Source organism: Manacus vitellinus, unplaced genomic scaffold, assembly GCF_001715985.3.
Source record: "Manacus vitellinus isolate BGI_N305 unplaced genomic scaffold, ASM171598v3 scaffold_8_pilon, whole genome shotgun sequence".
NCBI lineage: Eukaryota > Metazoa > Chordata > Aves > Passeriformes > Pipridae > Manacus > Manacus vitellinus.
Window position 1 is genome coordinate 15,106,994 of NW_021940864.1, and position 16,551 is coordinate 15,123,544.

At 40.6% G+C, this 16,551-nt stretch overlaps 2 long non-coding RNA genes across 2 annotated transcripts; one reads left to right on the forward strand and one right to left on the reverse strand.

The window, feature by feature from the left end:
- The first annotated feature begins 2,779 nt into the window (after positions 1-2,779).
- LOC108641810 lies at positions 2,780-6,387 on the forward strand. The gene is made up of 3 exons (XR_001922290.2): positions 2,780-2,988; positions 3,907-4,022; positions 5,669-6,387. It is a non-coding gene; the product is annotated as an uncharacterized LOC108641810 (long non-coding RNA).
- Positions 3,876-8,026, reverse strand: LOC108641809. The gene is made up of 3 exons (XR_001922289.2): positions 7,896-8,026; positions 6,623-6,734; positions 3,876-3,956 (listed from the first exon to the last, which is right to left on the reverse strand). It is a non-coding gene; the product is annotated as an uncharacterized LOC108641809 (long non-coding RNA).
- Positions 8,027-16,551: the final 8,525 nt, after the last annotated feature.

Genomic DNA, 16,551 nt, shown 5'->3' on the forward strand with positions numbered 1-16,551 from the left:
TATGTCACAGAACATTTCAAAATTGAGACTGACAACTTCTGGAATTAAGTTTAACTGTGGATGTGTTTTGTTAACCATATTATGTACTTATAGCAGCTTTTTATAACTGAAGAACAAGAAGATGACTTCTCATTATCTAGCTACATAAGTGCCACTAACAAAGGGGCAGCTGTAGTTTAATTTGGACAAAAATCTCTGTTTCAGTTATATTCAAAATACAGAATTTCATGGAGGTGTGTTTTCATTTGCACACCCATAGCATAGATAGGAGGTTGGAGGTACCAAGAGCAGTACCTCAGACTGCTGTAGCAGCTGCCTGTATGTTTGTACCACAGAAACATTTTCTTGCCTTGGAATGGATGAGTGCATGTGTATACACTGCCTGATCACTCCTGTCATGCACAGCCTGGCAGAGACATGGTGTTTCCTACATGAACTGCCATTTCTTCCCAGATCATGAGTGAAAGGCTAAACATGAAGCAGAGGCTAACAAGATTCCAGTTCTGCAGTTTTCATTTTCAGCAGTTTGTATTCTGCCACATACTCAACACTCTTTCCTGAGGGAAAAAACCTAACATAATTAACATGGGATAGATTTTGTTCAGCGTACTCTGTTTCCTTCCATCATTATATTTGCTAGAGGAACTATTTAGAGAGAAGCTTTCTCACGGTATTGTGTACAATCCAAGTGTTTTTAGTTTGTCAGGGGATTTTTTTGGTTTGTTTGGTGTTTTTAATTTGTTTTTAAGAAAGCACTGTTTTAGAGGTTACATTTTCAGAAGCCATTGGATTTCAGCCATTTCAGATACATAGTGAAAAGGGAGGAGACAGTAAGAACTTAAAGAGATTATTATTTTTCACATTACTGGCAGGAACATCCTCATCTGAGTTCCATTAGAGAGGTAACTGCCTACATTAATAAAATAAACCAATATATAATCACTACCAGTCTTAATGCTTGGGCTGAATGACTTAATTTAGTAACTCGTTTATGATGTGTTTTAGTAGCATGGCCTCTCTTATGTTATCTGAGTAAATAGAACAGATGCAGATGCTTGCCAGAGGTTCATAGTTTCATAAACTCGTCTTTACAGACTAGCTTGAATATGCCTTATAAATTCACTGGTCTTCACTCACTGGACTCAGTCTTCAAAGTAGGCACGAAATATTTATACTTACAGATCCAGTTGTTGTAACTCACATCAGTCAAACAGCAAGAATGAGCTAGGCAAAGAAACAAGAGTAGCACATAAATCACCTTGTTTATTAATAATTTTCTACTGCCTTTACTGAAGCTGTCTTCTTTCAGAGTCTGAGGCATGGGGAGGAGTTATCTCGCTAGATTTGTAGAGCCATTTTCAGTTTGTTACAGATCTAATTACCTAATTGAGGGACAACCAGTTTAGAGATGAACAGAACTTTTTCTCTGTGGTTTGTGTTTCTTTCTGTGGTTCCCTCTGAGATTTCCTTATTTTCTTCTGTATGGGGGAATCCATCTCCAGTGAAAGGCGACTGTGTGCTTTGGAGTATATTTTTTTGCTGAGGATGGTGAGCAATATGTGCTGTGTATCAGTAGTCCTAAATAAAAGCAAATCCATTAAAAAATCCAGTAACCAATTCAGTTCTCCAAATAAAACCAATGGAAGTAAATAAGGCAAACCACGTCACCCTTCAGCCCCTGCACCAGGAGGGTTCCCAGGTGAAGGCAGGCAATGGTTGCATCTTGAGCAAATCCCTGAGCATGCCAACGACTGGTCCAGTCTCACAGCAAAGCTACTGGGCACAGGCCACTAGCCTGGAGGTCAGTGTGGCATCTGTGTGATAGGTAGCTGGGTTGCTGGGATAGGCAGAGACATCCCAACATCCTTCTGTGCTCAGCAGCAGTCTCAAAACTTTCCAGAGGAGCGGGACCTGCCAAGCATGACTGCTCTCATCACTGCTCAGCACCATCTCTGCCAGCAGAAGAAATAATGACATCTGTCTCAAGACTTGTCTTTTTAACACCAGTAACGTAATTTCTTCCTCTTCCAAAATTGATTCATTTGATGCCCTAAGTTTCAGCTGGTTTTCCACGAGCATATTATTTTCTTTGAGAATGAACTCACGTTTTCCAGTTGAGTTCTTGATTAGTCTAATGAATTTTCCTCCTTTCCCATCATCAAACACACTTTCCCAGATGATGGGGAGGTTCATCTCTAAAGGAAAATGACTCTTCTCTGACACAGAAAAAGTTTTAAACGAAGATTTTAAAAGTGTCTGATGATTATGGGGTTCTCAATATTTCAAGTACTAAGTTTAAAGCGTTGTAAAGTGACAGCAAATGTTGGATATCTTCCCTCTGATCCCTGATGCTATTTATTTGAGTTGTCCTAAATTGGCATAGAAGACCATCATTCATTTTTGACCCAAAGCATCTCAGACATTCAAAAATCTCATTCCCAAACTTCTAATTCTTTCCCAGTTCAGAAGGCTGTCTGAAAGTTGCCAAGTATGAAGTTTAAAACAAACAGATAAGTAAATATTTGGACCTTTTTAATTGCTTCATGTTTCCTGAACTTTCAGGATTCATGTTTTCAATCTAATTATTTCTGGCTTTTGGAGAGAGGTTTCCCTCTCCCCTTTGTTTCTAACTAAGTAAATATCTAGGCTAACCTGTCAAAAAAAAAAAAAAATATATAGAAAAAATTCACAATTGAAGGAACTTTGCTAAATGGGATAAACCTTCCTACAGCCCAGGCCTGAGCACAAAGCCTAGAGCCTTTACTCACCTTGACTCTCTACATCCAAGCTAACATCAGCTAGTTACTGTACAGGCATGGTGGCAGATCTTCTGTACCTGCCTAACACAAATCTCCTGCTCCCTGTCTTTCTGCACAGCATCTCCTGTGGTCACAGCTGAGACCCTGTGGTGCCCAGCTGATTGTTTTTGCCCAGACATTCTGCAGGACTCCATCATCCATCTCGGCATTCCACAATAAAGGGACTGGAGTGGGTAACTTCAATGTTTCATTTGGGAGGTGTGACTCACATTACTTTTTACCTGTCCTGCTTAATACAATTCATGTATTTCCATTTTTTAGGTTTATTGTTTGCTCTTGCTAGAAACTGATGATGTTAATGCTCACTTTGCTAGACCTGAATACCCAAAGACACTGTGAGTTTTCACCAACTGTTCCTTAAAGAACAACTCAATATGAGAAATCCTCCTACGAATCCTACACTTATCCATGTAATCAGCCCTGCCAATACACTGCAGACTGTAAACAGCCATAGAGAGGATTCCAAACAGTTAATGTCAAATAGCTCATTTTCTCTCATCTCCACACAAATTCCTGTCATGTTGCATTACATGTAAACAACTGAGAAACTTAATGAAATGCCTTTCAGTAAAAAACTCATATGGCTTTTCAGTCTGAACAGATTAATTGCAGTTTGTAACAATATAAAGTGATGCAATCTGATGGCAGTTTCTATTGTTCTTTAGGATAAAATATTTTATGTGAATGCAAAGCCAAGTTTTCTGCTGGCATGACTTTATTGAATTCCATGGAAAAATAAAATAGTCATCTAAAATCCATAGTACGAAATACTAATCTAAAATCTAAAATCCATCGTGTACTGTTCTAGTAAATAAATTTTATAAGCTGTAAATTAGATGTGCCAGATCAGATTCCAGACCCCATGGAAATGTCCATATCAATGAAGAGAGGCAATAGGAATATTTTTATTTTGGAGGAGACACTTCTGAATGAATCTTTTAGCACTTTATGGTTTTGAAAGGGTTTCCTACTTCCATTTTTTCAATGCCCTGTCTTCATCTTGACATTGCGCTCTTTAAATCTGCTTGTCATTCTCTTTAGTTTCATTCCTATGTACTCCTGAGTTGTTTTTCTCTTCTTGCTGCAGGCATCGCTCCGGTGTTTTGTAGCAATCCTGTAGACCCAAGCCCAGAAGCCCTGCAACACAAGTTCTGCTTGCTGCCAACAGGGGTAACGCAAGGAACTTCCATGAAACCTCTCCAGGTGCATCCCTTACTGTATTTTTTATAAACCCAGTTTTCTTTAGTTTAGTTTTCTTTGTTTATTTTCCCAGTTTGCAGAATGCCATCATTGGGGGTGATCACTGCTTGAAGAGGCCAGAAGTTGTCTGTGGTGTTTTGAATCCCATGTAACTGCACCAGGGGAAAGGCTGAATTTTTTTTGGCAAGTGTGTGGGCTTGCCAATGCAACACCACTCTGTCCATGCTGCTGGACTAAAACTGAAGGTCACAAATATTCTACAGAAGCTGCCAATGTCTGATTGCCTGGCACACGTTTGAGTCATCAATATTCCAACAGAGTTTCACTTTTACAGGACTAACATATTTTATGGAACAGGAGACATTTTTTATGTAATATTAGCAATATCACATTTAAGCGTTACAATACTGCCTGACGCTGGGGACCAAGAGAAAAATACTTAATGGAAAAGTAGAAGCTGCTGCACTTTGAACTGAAGCTGTGTGTATTGGAAAGGGGGAGCATGTAGTTCACATCTCCACTGGGACATGTTACATATAGATCACGATAAAGCAGGCTGCAGAATTGGAGATGTTTAAATCAGCATTGTAAAATCCTGAAGAAGTGTAAGAAAATGAGGAAAAAAAAAAGTACATTATCCACATGTTGAGTCAGTACTTTGATATGTGTAGAATCTATAGAAATAGATTGTTTATCCCTGTCCATTTCTTTAAGATAGCCTCTTTATTTTCTGTGTCCACTCTGACTGGGTAGAAGCTTTTAGTTTTTGATGGGAGAGATTTTGAAATATGCTATTTTCACACTGCATGTAATAGCATGATTGGAAGGAAAATTACTGCAAATTCTTTCATTTCTGAGAGTGAAGATCTCTTCAATAGAACCACTATTGCTACCCATGTGGTTGGTCACTTGAGGGCTGTTTTCTTCATTTTATACAAGCAGATAGCTTGTATGCCATGACCCCTTAAGAAGTACACAGTTTCAATCTCAGATAGCATGTTTACATATAGTTTTTTCTTACTATGAACAACTTCAGATGAAATATTACTTAGTTGTCCAATAATTGCATGCAATTTTAGGATCAATTAATTCCCCTTTGAGTGACTTTACTACTCTAATGATTATTGAGGCATGGTACAGTATGTTTCTCCCATGAGAATGCTTAGCTGTTCTTAAGTCAGAGGCTGTTGGGAGTAAAAAAAAGCATCTGACAGAATCAGATTTTCATAAAATAAAAAAAAGCACCCCCCTAAACATTTTTTTAGGAAACTTCAATGCTGTTTAAACGTTACTGATAATTTCTGCAGCTGGATAAACACCATTATTTTATAACTGTGGTAGAGCATGAGGCTACTGGAAAAAAATGTGGCTTTATATTGAATTTTCCTTAACTGAGCTTTCTCAAAGCAGTATGTTTAACAAGTCATGAGGTGACTGCATGGGCAAGAAAGATACATAGTAGAGAATGACAGAAATCAAAACTAAGAGGAATGAGGTTTTTTTAGACCCACTGTGGTCATTTCCAAACCTTGCCAGTCAAGTTCAGTTCTCTGTATATAGGTCAGATTTAACCAGAAGATTTATTTGTCACAATCAACTGAGTATCAGTAACTCTGAAAACAAGGGATTTTATTTTCCTCTCTCTTCAGATTCTGATTTATCTACTGAGTGGGGGATGGATCATTAGTGGAGAACAAGTGCCACCAGTGGTGACCAAAAGCTATGGTCACCTAACCACCCCCTGAAGTGCCTGATGAAGTACCCAGGAGTGCACATCTGTTGTGTGAAAACCCTGATGGTGGGCAGCACTTGGAGCTGTCATCAGCAACTGGTCCTTTAGTACTTCTTCAAGCAAGTGCTGCAAACACAGGGAGGACAGGACACCCTTTCCCTGCCCCTGCTGTAAAAGTGATGCACATAAATGGGTGAGCTCGATTGTCCCATATTTCAGGCCAACATCTTTCACAAGCATTTCAGGAACAGCTTCAAAGGCATGCAGCTCGAACTAATGAGAAGCATACAGGAGGTCAGAATTACTGTCTAGTCTTGGAAAAATCAGAATATATATTCTTTTTTCTTTTTCTGTTTTTATCAGGCATTTTTCTTTAAAATAGATAAGCAACTTCTTTTATAAGAAACCTGGAAATGATTGCTTAAAATTAGTAAGTTACAATTCCAATGAATGGCCTATCTGGAGCAGCTGGGTTTAAACACTCAAGGGAGAAGTTGGGGAAAGGAAAGGGAAAAAACAGGAGTACATGATTGTTTCTGTGCTGATTCACAGATCTGTTTGCCATCAAATCTCTCATTGTGGTGGTGACATGGACTTGTTACAGCTAAAAGCAAAGAATGCAGAAAGTAAGAGCATTTGACCCTAAAGCCCAAAATACTCAAAGGTTTAGTGTTTTGAGTAAGGCAATGATCCAAAGCCTATAAAAGCAGAAGAAAAATAGCCTTTAGCTTCAGTGGGCATTGCATCAGGCCTTCAGATGACTGGCAATCAGCAGACTTCATGCTGTGTGATTCTTTATGAAAGAAGCATTAGTTCTCCAACACACAGTCAGCTGAGGAGGAATAAGACATGCTGTGTCTTTGCAACTTACCCTTCTGGTCAGCAGACATCCCCATCACTGAGGGTGATGTAGATATTCTTGCACAACTGGTGAAAAGGCATCCAGCTGTGCTTTGCAACTGCTGCTTCCCGCTAAGCCATCACTAGAGAGAGAATTAGCAGAGACTCCATTGTCACATACCCTAGATCTGAACCCTGGGTTATATTTAAACGAGCATAGGAAAGAGTCTGAAGACTCTATGACCCTGGTGAATTGGGGGATTGCTTTTTCTAAACTGGAAGGCAAACGTCGGAAGATCAGATTACAAGTGACTACACGAATGTTTTCTCTTCATGGTGGGTCAGCTGGAGTTCAGGCTCTGTAAATTCCAAGGAGGTGGTTCCAGAGCAGTTTAAGCACTTCAGCAATTCCTAGCACCGGTGGTCTCAGCTTGGGAAGGATTTCATAACATGTCTGAAAGCCAAAGGCTTCTTTGCTAATTTAATAAAGAGTGAACCAGTGGGTAAGTCCCTAGAAAATAGACTAAATCAGCCTAATTTGTTATATAATCCCTTTTTAATGTGGAGAATTAAGGTGACGGCAAGATGACTACGTGTTTAATTCTCCAAATAATTACTGGTGGGTATTGACATTAAAGATGGGAGAGAGTGAGTGAATTTCTGTTTGTAGTTTTCAGCACGTGCCAAACTCTTACTTCATACCACTGAGAAAAGGCTGGAAGTTGTGTGTTCCATATGCATGAAGTAACAGTTGGCACAAATCACCAAGGGGAGAAAATTAAAAGCCACTAAAGCCCAGCAACCCAAACTGTCACTTGCTGACAATTTTTTGACTCTCTCTATGAAAAAAAAAAAACCAAACCAAAAAAACAATACATGAAGGCCTCATGCAGGGTATTCCACCTGAGCAAACCCTAGTGTCTGGTCCTCCTCAAGGCAAATAATGTGCTGAGAAGGCAGCAATAGTCTCAGTTTTCCAACATCCTCCTCTAGTCCCTTGGGAAGTGCAGTCACAGACAGCCCCAGAGTGGGGTGAGAGTGGAGCAAGGGAGGATGACACTGCTTGGCTCAAGTTGGTTCTTTCTTCTCCTGGCACTCTTGGCCATGAAAAACCTGTTCTTCCCCATTGCTAGGAATGGAGGTGCTTTGTGACTAACAGTGTCTGTCCTGCTTGGGGCAACTCTGCCGTATGGATCAGGATAATGGAGTTTACATCCTTCCCTTGCCAGCACTGCTGGATTCACCTCAAAACATCAGGAGATAGCTGTATCTGCACAACCTGCCTCTAACTCATGTGTCCTTACACAGGCCTGGGATGACTTTGGCATTTGGGCCATGGCTGCCAGGGCCCTGGAGGTACCAAGGGGCCCTACTGTTGTGTCCAGTCCCTGCTCAACCTTCCCAAGGACCAGTAGCCCATGTCAGCCCCCTGATCTCATCAGTCTCTGCCCCAGTGATGTCACAGCAGGGCCAGGCTCCATCTGCCCACAGATCTGCCCTGGCCATGGGCCCCACAGAGCCAGACCCACATCCCATCCTGTCAGCACATCCCATGTGGTGTCCTGGCCATGGCCATGGGTTACACGAGTTACCTCATTTTTTGTTCAAAATTATATCCTGTGCTTGTAGGATTTGATACCATCTAAGTCTTCCCTGTCACTTCTGTAAGTAAATATGTGAATAAGTATATTTATTGATATTCAAAACATGTATATGACATATGGGGTAAGGTATACAGATGTACTGTGTGTTGTTCACTCAGGAATCACACAAATAGATACTTTCCTCCTATTTTGTTGATGGCTGAATATTACTTGTAAGCCAAAGCTAGCTTGTTTAAAACACTCCCTGATTTTATTTTTAAAGAAAGAAATTGTTTTTGCTGTTTGGCATGTTTCTGATTTTCAGACCATGATGATTTTCTGTGTGGTTCACTGTAGTCTTCCTACAACTGACAGCTTATTATCTCACCTTATGAAAATCATGCATGACTTCTGGGAGTCATCTATCAAAAGGAGAGAACACACAACATACTGAGAAGCTGGTACCTTCTCTCTAATTTTCCAGGTTGATGGCTGTTCAATGAACCTATTAACTGCCTGAAGTGACTTGCATCTTTACAGGTATGGGACTGCATTGTCTTTCTTTGTTGTGTTTAAATGGCAAATGCTACCCCATATAGTGTCCTGGTTTAACTTCATTTCTGGTCTGGTGGTTTCCAAATGCATCTGGCTTCACTCTCATTGGACAGCAGACTCCTTTGTGTGCCTTCAGAAGTAATGGCTGTAGGTGAACATTTCCGCTTTCCCTTATCTCCCATTCTCTGAAAACTGCCTTGGTTCAAGGTTTATGCCTTTCAGTGGAACACTTAAGCACACACCTGGCTCTAAGCACTTCACTCCTGTCATTTCACTGAACAGGGATGGATTTAAGTGACTACTCATAGTTCATGGCTTGCCAGAACTTCGACAGTTTCTTTTGCAGAGGTCAGATAAGATAAAAGTTAGGAGCCAGATCTGACAGTCCTCTGCCTGGGGTTTAGTTTGCTTTCTGGTAGTGATGGGCAACACCATTCAAATCTTTCATGATACTCCCATGTAAGGATTGATGGGGCCCTAGTTCCAGCTGCTAATTGAAGGTTAAGGAAAGGTAATAGAGCATACTCTACTCTCATTTATACCAGGTAAAAACATCATATGAGTTGCTGGCGCTGTTCTTGTCTGTGCTACTGCAACAACAAAAGGAGTCAGAAAACTGCAAAGGAATCTCTTTGGCAGCCCTGTGCCCCTGCTCTGCTCCTCGTGCTGACAGCACAGCTGAGCACCAATGGGAGTGTGGTCACTCAAAAGCTCTGGGCTACTAGTGTAGCCCTGGCAGGGCTAAGTGGCATGGCTCTGCAGAGAAGCCCTGTGGCTGCTGTGGTACCAGGTGCTGGAGTCATGGACAAGCTGCACTTGTGCCCCTGTGCCACCCTGATTATAATTGTGGCCATCTGGAATGGCTAAAACTGAGGCAAAAACTGGGCAACTTTGTTGACATGGGACTTTTAAGTTGTGTGGAAAATGATGGACAAGTTGGAGAAGAAGCTCACTAGTCAACCACATTGGGAATCCCTCTTTATGAACACAAGTGATATCTTTTGTGGCACTGCCTTGCATAGCTGTGTTGTGCAAATTCCCAGCTCTTTAGAGATCCAGTGGACTATCAGACAAAAAAGAAACCCACCACACTGTATGTCATTCTGGGTACATTCTTGCTGTGAATGAACACAAAGACCTATTCATCACTCCTAGTGCTCACATAACTGACAGATTAAATCATTCTCTGGCTGTGATGATGACAGTGGTCCAACAGCTAATGCTGTCTAACAGTCTCCATTAGAAGGCCTTCTTTTCGGTTGTTTATAATTTTGCCAGACTTCAGCTGCTTGAGCTGGATTTTCCCATGCCATATGTCACCAGAAACTGAAGTTTTGTGTGGAAGGGCCTAGATAAATAGTCATGGCATTGCCAAGCTCATGCATCACTGAAAAGTCACTTGAACACAAGTTTTCAGGGAATAGCTGTACATTTCTCATTTCTTGAGGGAGCAGGAAAAACATCTGGAGTTATATGCTCCCCAGTGGTCTGTGCTCAGGCTGAAGTTAGAGTTGCTGCTAAACAGCAAGAGGTTCCATATCCAAGGCTGTCAAGTTGCTAGATATTCTTGACACTTGTAACCTTTTGCAAACTGACCAATGTCTTTTGAGGTTGTACTTTGTCCACTGACATATTTAGTTCCATATTGTATGGAACTTCTGTTGACAACTTCCATGTTGTCAACAGAAGTTGTTTTAAGTAGGCTGAGATTATGCTACCAGGGAGCACAGTTCAGGAAGATGGCGTCTAAATGGCTTAAGTTTTAGCACGTGGTATTATGGCTTTATAGCTTTCTTCTGCTCACCCTTTTCCTTCTTCACAGCTGTCCAGTTGTCATATTTCTGACCAGCAATCCCTGTCATATAGGATCAGGACCAGATTTTCAGATCTCCATGCTGGTCTGAACACCAGGCTGATGTTGGTAGATCCCGGAGGTCAGTTAGCTTGGCAGCTTTTAGAATGGCTTTTATTTGGTCCACTAAAGCAACGTTGGTATTTTTTCCTCTGCATTTCCAAACAGTAGTGCAGAGGTCAACAGGAAGAGCTTTCGGGCTGAAAAGTACAACAGCATTGTCCCCGGGTGAGGTGGTTGTGCTGGGAGGACATTTGGTGACAAGAAATAAGTGGCATGGGTGTGGGTCAGGAGTGAGGTGGGGTTTAACAGATCTAATGTAACTTTGAGGATGATATGTATTTCTGTGAGTAGTATCTGCAGATGACAGCTCAATTCCACATTGGGTGAAAACATGCTCTCTGATCTGCAGCCTATATAACCCTTTCTCATTCCCTACAGATATTTTTATTAAGTGAGCTTTACAAGGACCTAGAAAGAACCTCTACCTGTCACAAGAATCTGAGAAGGCTTATGTAAGGTCCCTAGAGCAGTTTTTCCTTAACACTATCCAACCCAGAAAATTTCCGGATTTCAGTAAAAACTGTGTGTGCTATGTTTTCCCAAGCTGGGCATCAATGTGAGTTCTAGGAGCTGTTGGCTAGGAAGTATCTAGAAGCAGACTTTACAACCACACAGAATGCTTTCATTTAACTACCCGTGCTACTGGACCTTCACATGATTTAGAGCTCTGACAAACCTGAATTCCCATTAAACTAGATAGCTTGGATCCAATTAGTGGCATTATCTCAGGAAGACAGTGTTCTGGATGGCCTGCCAACAATAGCTGGCCATTGACTGCTCTGCTTTGCAGGGGGGTTTGCAGGTGTGCTGTGTTCTGTTACGGCAGTGCCATGGTGTTACCAGTACCTTGGATGGCTCATTTAATGCTAGTTCAATATGTCAGTGCCATGCTGCAGTTTTAATAAGGTCAGCGGTAGAGGCACAGCTGCAGTCGGAAATTTTCATCATTCTGCACTACCAACATGGTGTAATACACTGTGCAGATCCTTAAGCCAAGACTTTAGGAAATTAATCTGGATCCTATAAACATTTTAATGGGAGGAAGCAAAAATACTTGCATGACCTGACAGATCTTTTTGGCTTATAGGTAGGACTTCATATGGAGGAAGTGGTCTTTTCCTTTGGTGACAATAAAAGTACTTTATATTTTTGCTGCAATGGAAAGATCATGCATTATATAGATCCCATTGAACAGTATTCAGTAAAATGCAGATGTCCTTAAGTTTTCATTATAAACTTTATTTTATTCCTGTTCCTCACATTGCCAAAATCAGCCCTGTTCAGCTACAGCTTCACAGGCATAATCTTATTCTGGGACCAATTTTTTGGAAGAGTTGAAGGAAATTGGTCAAGGTGTTTAAGAGAGATGATGGCTAAAAAAAATGAGGTCATCTGCTTGGAGAGTTTCCTAAAGACTTTTTGGTTTGTCATATCCTCAAAATTCATTTGCCTAGAGATTGAAAAAATATTTCAGATCTGTTGGTCTTGGCTAGAAATGGTGCCTATGAATAGTTTTAGGCTGTCTGGTGACAGAATTATTTGGTTATTGAAAGTGGTTCCTGCCTCAGTGCATGTACGTATATGTGTTATGTGCTCTTTGGAGATCTTAACTCAACTAGTCAGTGCCAATGTGCTCATAAATTTATGGTGTCATATGTCAGGTTTCTAAACAACTCTGCATGCATTCTAAACAGACATGTTTCTGCTCTGAGACTCATCCTATCTGCAGGTACTGCTGTCTAAAATCCTCACTTATGTGCTTCCTGACTCGCTCTGCAATCCATGCTGAAGCTGACAGCATGGCTTTACAGTCCCTTCTGCACAGTCCCTGGAGACCTCTCCCAAAGGTTATAGCATTCAAAGCTCATTTTACTCATCTCAGTGTTTTTTCGTGTCAAAAAATTCACACCTGCCCTGATTTGTGCCAATATGTCAGTCTCTGATGGCTGTGAGCCACACATGATGAGACTTAAGTCAATATTATTTTTCAGCATATGTGTTTTGTGGTTTATTTCTGGTTCTGAGGCACAGTGTTCTATTTTTAAAGAGGATTTATTTCAAAATATGAGCTTAGAACTTTCTCATAATTGCATCATTTTAAAGATGGTTCTTGAAGTGTGACCAAAACCAGAAGCAAACATTCATTAGACAATTTTCAGCATCTCTCACTCTAAAAAGAACATGAAATCTGGAAACAGTATAGTTGTGCTATGCCACTGCACTAATGTGCTCTCCTTGGATCACTCACCCACTGCATCACCCCCTTAGTTTGTACTGAAGGTTATAGCAGAGCAACGTGAACAGTCAGGTCTGCCCAGCACGTACCATTGACAATGGGACATGGGACATGTTCCGTGAGACCTTGGCTTTAGTTAATAATGTTTCCAGACTTTAACATTTAAGCCTTGATCTTCCTGATCTCCTGACTTAGTTGGTTTTGTTGTCGCTGCAGTAAAGCCCCTGACCTACAAATTGCTGGAACCGTGTGTGTAATTAGAAGTATGATACCATTCTTTCTCTATCTATTATTCCATCAGCATCTGTTATTGACCACTGTTTGGAGCAAGCTCTTGGGCTAGATGGACCTTGGTTTTTACTCAGTATTAATGTTCTTACACTGTATTCTCAGTTAAATAGTTGACTACTTGCTGAAAACAGGGCTAGGATTTTTCTTTGTCATTTTAAAGATTTAACAGTCGTTTTAGTGTTGGCTTTTTGGTGTGTTTTTGGGGGGGGTTGTTGTGTTTGTGGGTTTTTTTAAAGAAGATTTGGTATTCCTGTGCTCTGGATCTAGGACCTGAATCACAAGTGAAGCATTATGTTGAAGTCAGGGATAGGCTTTTCTCTCCCATTCTGGTTCAAAGTGTTCACTTCTGGCTCTTGGCAACCCCATTTTGAATGTGCTCAGTAGAAACTATGAGGGGTTTTGCACTTAGGTGCTGTTGACAGTGATCATACCCTGACAGGACTGAGCAGGACACTGCTGGTTGCAGCCTGTTCTGCCATGCAGCACAGGAACTGACTGCAGCAGGACTCTCCCAGTGGCCATTGTCTCCTGGGAATGAAGAACTGCCTGATGGGAAGGCAGAAATGACGAACAAGTTTTCAGGGGCTTCCAAGAGAGAAAATGGGCTATGATGGTAAGAAGGTGAGAGGTAAAACTGACATCTAGATGAATTAGGGGGGAGCTGGAATATGGCTGGCTTCATAATAGTCTACAGATATGATAAAGAAAAGAGAAAGGCCTCACAACAGGGAGAGAGGAAGATGGACTGTGTGATTCTGGAGAAGACTTCTCTGAAACCTGGAGCTGAGTACAGGATTCCTGAGTTATTGACAGTTATTGACTCACTGAGAGACAGACTTTCACTAGAGGGAATCATTAACTCCACCCTTCTATCCCGAGACCAAATTGCAATCATGTCATCCCAAGCTATCATTGATATTGAAGTTTTGTCCAATGACTAATCTAAATCTCCCAATCTGTTTGGTTTATGCTTCTTCATGTTTTATTCTTCCTGATCTTTCCACCAAGGACATATTAGTTCCTTTGAAACAGCTTTTTAGTTGAAGATTATTAACCTTCCTTCTTCTTGGTTGTTACTTCTTCAGAAAAAAACCTCACATTTCTCACAGTCTTTCCTCATGTTTTCTGGACCTCTGTCAATTTTTGCCCATCTTCTTTGCCAATTCTTTCATCTCTTTCATGAAGTACAGTGCACTAAACAGGTCACAGTCTTCCAGGTGAATCTTTGACTGTGGGGATCGGCCCACATGGACTCTTTCAGTAGTCTTTAAGACCCTTTAGACATCCCAATGGCTTTGCCATGCATGCTTGTTCCACCATAGTACCCTATCTTTTCTCTTGTGAAGTGGTACTTAAACAGTTTTGCAAGTACAGATGAGTATTTCTGTGTAAGCATTTTGTACTACTGTATTCCATCCATTTTGATGACTTCTCTAAATATATCATCTTAAATTCTAATTTTTTTATCATCTGTAACATCTGCAGTCCTTCCTTGCTCCATCTGCAAGACTCATACTTCATATTCCATCTTCTATGCCTTCATTGAAAACATTGAATGAAACTTGATCTGAGACCAAGGCCCACAGAATTCCTTGCAAAACACACATATTTTGATAGGTTTTGATGGAATTACCCTGTGTATACAATTATCCAACTAGACTTGACCTCCTGCCCCTTCCCACAGCAGTTTCATTTAGATCACAGTTCACTAGCCTGTTCATAAGGATATTATAGGAAGTACTGCTAAAGGCCCTGCAAAAATTAAATAAAAAAAAATAAATTCAAGATATGTGACATCTGCAGCTAGTACTTCAATGTCCTTTTAAGACTCTTAGAGTGAAGTTGCTGAGGCTCAGACTCAGGAAGACATCTAACATAACTGGTTACTCTCTAAGCAAGTTTTGCATATTTTAGGCTGAAATTTTACCATCTAAATAATTGCACTGTCTGGTTGCTGTTGACCTTTTTAGTAAAGATTGATGAAAAAGGGAGAAAAAAAGGGCATTAAACTCTACCACTTCCTTAACATTCTCTGCTGATAGCACACCCTCATCATTGAGTACTGATCCAAACTTCCCTTTGTTTTTCTCTTAACACCTTACCTGTTAAATTTCTTTTATTTTTGGTAAGTTTTGCTAGTGGCATCTAGTGCATTTTGTCTTTACTAATTCCATAAACTCCCCCACACACACCCTCCCATGAATGGAGTATTGTGCTGGGTTCTCAACCAGCTGTCCTAGTTTCTGCTTGAGGTCAATTAAAAGGTTGTGAATTAGCTGACTTCTGCAAAATTTCCTTCCATTCCCCTAAAATGCCATAGGTTGCACTTGGTTTCTTATTAACATTTCTTGAATGAACTGACAACTCTTCATAATCTGTTTTTGCCTTAGATTTGTCTCTTATGAGATCTTCCCTACCAATTCTCTGAGTTTATTGACATCTGCCTTCTTGAAATCTAGTGCTGTCAGTCACTCAGATCAAGTGGCAGAAGATGACACTATGTTTGCTGCAGTGCTGATTCCTTGTAAAATGTCATATCTGGCAGCAGACTTTGAGTCATATGTTACACTGCCCTCTACCTACATGCAAAACTGCTGTTCAGCAGAGGGAGGTTGTGACAATTACAGTGTGTACTGGCACTTAAGATTTAGGCTGCTGTTCAGAATTTATCATAGAAAAAAAGTAACTTCAGATAAACCTTCCTTAAGGCATTAATAACTGCCCTTAAAATGAATCTCCATTAATGTGGATAGAGGAACTGCACTAATGAAGTGTTTAGAACACAAATTCCTTGTGATAATAAATAATCCAGACTAAGGTATGCAATGATCCTTGCCCTTCTTTGTTTACTAAAAACTTCAAATGCTATGCAGCTATTTCATGGTGCAATGGACAGACAGTGAGACTGTAATGGGGGAGAGGAAGTAACAAGCAATAAACATCACCTTAAGCAAAAATGGCTGATCAGACCATACTGGACCTGTGCCTTGTAAGAACAGTGACAGAAGCTCTTACTGACATCTAATACAAAAGCAGTAAGACTTCAGGTCCTCCTGAAACCCTCCAAAACTCTTTAATGTTGGTTGAGACCACTGTAGATACCTCATGGCCCCTCTCGTAGGTCAACTAGAAATGGTCAAGAAGTCAGGCCAAGCCTGGTGCTTATATTGGAAAGCTTCCTATTACACAATTATTTTAATGACAATATTACTATGGGGGTTTCTTTACTATCACTTCAAGTCGATTTGGATTCCCTTAACAATGAAAATTAATTACCAGTAACGAGTCCTAGCTGTAGTCAATTTTATGACAGATATAAACTAATAAAAATGTGGGCATCATACTATCAATATGGTGTTGGGAGACAGAGGAGCAAGCCT